Consider the following 3431-nt stretch of genomic DNA (forward strand, 5'->3'; position numbering starts at 1 on the left):
ATCTTCTAGCTTGAATACGTTTTCCAAAATTTCTTTAGATGTAATATATGCATGTATATATTAAAAGAACAAGAAAACCTTTACTTTCCCTCATCCTCTTACATACTTGGGTATATGCCATTTCTCTATTGCTGGAGAGAAGCCAGTTTGTGTTGGAAAATACAAGAAAACTAGATTTTAGCACCAACCTGCTCTGGCACTCAGTCTAGCAACAGTGAAAACCTGAATAGACCTTAGTAGATGGATAGCCTCGTTCCTGGGACCAGAGATTGGGGCCCCCACACATGATTATACAATAATATAGATATATTATTTAGTAAGAGCAAGCAAGCGCTCTTATTGGATAGAGCATCTTTTGAAATGTGTGCATCTGTGCAGCTCTAATTCAACAATAAGACTTTTGCATTTAAATTACTGTTTTGATGGGATCATTGCTTTTGGCAACTGCCTTACGAGATTTCTCCTTTAGTATTTTTGAAAGTACAATTTAATCAAGTAGCAGATAGTAAAAGAATGGTCCCATAGTCAGAGTCTTATTTTCCAGTGATTTTGTGGATGTATCTAGTTTGATGTTTTTGACAGTTTCCAATTTAAAACACTCATTCATTCATTCCACTAATATTTATGGAAAACCAGCTATGTGCCAGGTTCTTGTTTAGATGCTAGGGATAGCAAGGAAATCAAGACAAATCCCTTGCCTTCATGGAGATGACATTCTATAAAAAAGTTAGACAATATGCAAGTAAAAAATAGAAAATGGTAGGAATATATAGAAAAAAATAAAGGAAGTTCTGGGATAGAGCTCCTGTTTTATACATGAGTGGTCAAGGAAGGCTTCTCAGAGGAGGTGCCCTTCCAGCAGAAACCCACAGGAAATGAGATAGGAACGGGAACAGCAAGAGCAAAGGTGCTCAGTGGAGACTGACTTGAGAAATAGGAGATGTAGTGTAGAGGATGGAGGTAGGAAATGGAAAGGGAGTTGGGGTAGTTTACATAGGACTTTGGAATCCATTTGGAGCAAGATGGGAAACAATAGGCAGCTTTAGAGCCTGATGTATGTTTAAGAAAGTTCACTTGGACTGCTGGTAAGGAGAAAACTGTAGAGAGGCAAGAGGAATGTCAAAGATGCCAAATAGCAGTTTTCTAAGGACCTGCACATTTGATAGAGTTTCTGAAATTACATCCTTGACACAAACCACAGAAGGGGGAAAAAATCTTAAATGACTTACTCAGAAAATAAGCATCATATTTTCCTTTGGGGAACTAACTTTATCAAATCAATAATGTAGACAAGGTTTTACAGCCTCCAGGAAGTAAGCAAATCCTATGGGCGATGTCCCAGGGATACTAACCCCAATTCTTTCCTCATTTCTTCTGAAAAAGTTGTGTCTATTTCAGGTCTTACTCACCGGCCTAATCTCAGTTCTCAGACAGCAAATGAGCCTCCTAGGCTCTCCTTCCCCCTTATTCATTCAGTAAATTTTATAGAGCACCTTTGCTGTGTCCAGCTACCTGAATCAGGACTAAAATGTAAGGCCCCAACGGTTATATCTTGCATCCTGCATAATACAAGGGGCTACTATTTACATATGCTATGTTGAGAATGCCACTTTATGGAGTTGTGCATTGTGTTGTCCGTACACCTGCACTCTGTAGCCCTGGTACTGTGCGCTAGGGATAGAGATGACTAACACAAATAGTAGAATTTGGATCATGGTCCTCTCCACATCTCCACATCTCATGTTGAAATGTGATCCTTAATGCTGGAGATGGCACCTGGAGGGAGGGAGGTGTTTGGGTCATGGGTGGTGTATTTCTCAGGAATAGCTTGGTGCCATTCTCATAGTAATCAGTGAATTCCCACTCTATTAGTTCACCTATTCATTCACATGAGAGCTGGTTGTTTAAAACAGCGCTTGTTCCAGTTCTCGCCATGTGACCACCTGTATTCACTTCTCCAACCAGTAGGGTTATAAACTGCTGGAGGCCCTCAGAAGCAGATGCTGGTGCTATGCAGAACCATGAGACAAATAAACCTTTTTCCTGTATGAATTGCCCGGCCTCTGGTATTTCTTTATAGTAAGGCAGAGCAAACTAATACAACATAATATTTTCAATTCACCATGCACCCGGGTCAGAGTAATTACCCTTGTCTTGGCTTTCTAATGAGTTCATTTGTTTATCAACATCCTTTATGTAAATACAAAGGTGTCTGGATTGACACCAGGGTGCATTTCTACACCTGCAAAACCTCCAACCCTGTCTACTTGACAGGCCTCCAGCCATATTCATTCTAGAAACCCATCAGAAGCATTTCAGATCAAAGCAGGTAACAGAGGTGAGCTGCAGCCAGAGCTGATTTGAGATTCCAGACGCATCCCTGAGCACCATCTGGGCCTCTGCCGAAGCATCTGCAGGCTCTCCTCAAAGCTCAGGGCCCTCACACCAAGAGCAAGATGAGTTATATCGTCTAGGAGAAGCCAACAGATGGTGAGCTGCCTGACTTCTCATGAGGTTAAAAGTGTCAACTCGACACCATTGTGGAAGGAGGGGTCAAATCACCTTCTCTTCCCCAGTCTTCTTTTCTGTATTTGTGTTTGTGATGTATTCTTGTGTGCATTTCTAGATGTGGTCCTCATTTTTTCATCCTGTGCCCTCTTGCACCTTCTATTTCAAAAATATGATCAGTTAATCAATTGTTAATTCATTGGTTGACTCATTCCTTTATTCAGGATGTGTTTACAAATATCGACTTTGTGCCTGGCACTGTCTAGTACTTGAGAACAGCGAGCAATATTGACAAGGTTAGTGCTTTCATGAAACTTACCTACTGGTGGAGAAAATGATCAACAAATCACTTCAGATTATGATCTGTGCTCTGAAGAGACTAAAACCAGTGAGTAGGAATAGAGAATGGCTGGAGAGGCAGTGCTACTTCAGATGTAGTAGTCATAGAGGCTTCAGGGAGGAGGTAATATTCAAGCTGAATTAGTGATGGGAAGGATCCAAAAAGCAAATGCAATCCACTAAATCCATTCATATTGGTGTGCTAGATACTTTCCTCTCTTCTTTCTTCTCTGCTTCCTTCTTCTTTTCTGTTTTTCGGTTTTGATGTCAAATACTTGTTGAACACTTACCTATCTATATTATGGCATAAAATTAAGGGAATCAAATTTCCTGTTCTCTTGGCATGTGCATTCTAGTGCAGGAGACAGATATTCAATAAATTAGCAAGTAAGCATATGATATCAGTTGCTTAAATACGGTGACAGTGATGGAAGGAAGAGTGACAGGGTAATCAGGGAGCCCTCTGTGGGGATGCCCTTGAGAACGAAGCAGAGAAAAGCTTGAGAAAGCCTTGAGAACAAAACAAAGAACAAAGCAAGTAAAGGATTCACGACTATAACTTGGGTGGGGGTGGGGGTGGGGAC

This window comes from Carlito syrichta, unplaced genomic scaffold (genome assembly GCF_000164805.1).
Source record: "Carlito syrichta isolate Samal-C Ts95f unplaced genomic scaffold, Tarsius_syrichta-2.0.1 Scaffold271075, whole genome shotgun sequence".
Classification (NCBI taxonomy): domain Eukaryota; kingdom Metazoa; phylum Chordata; class Mammalia; order Primates; family Tarsiidae; genus Carlito; species Carlito syrichta.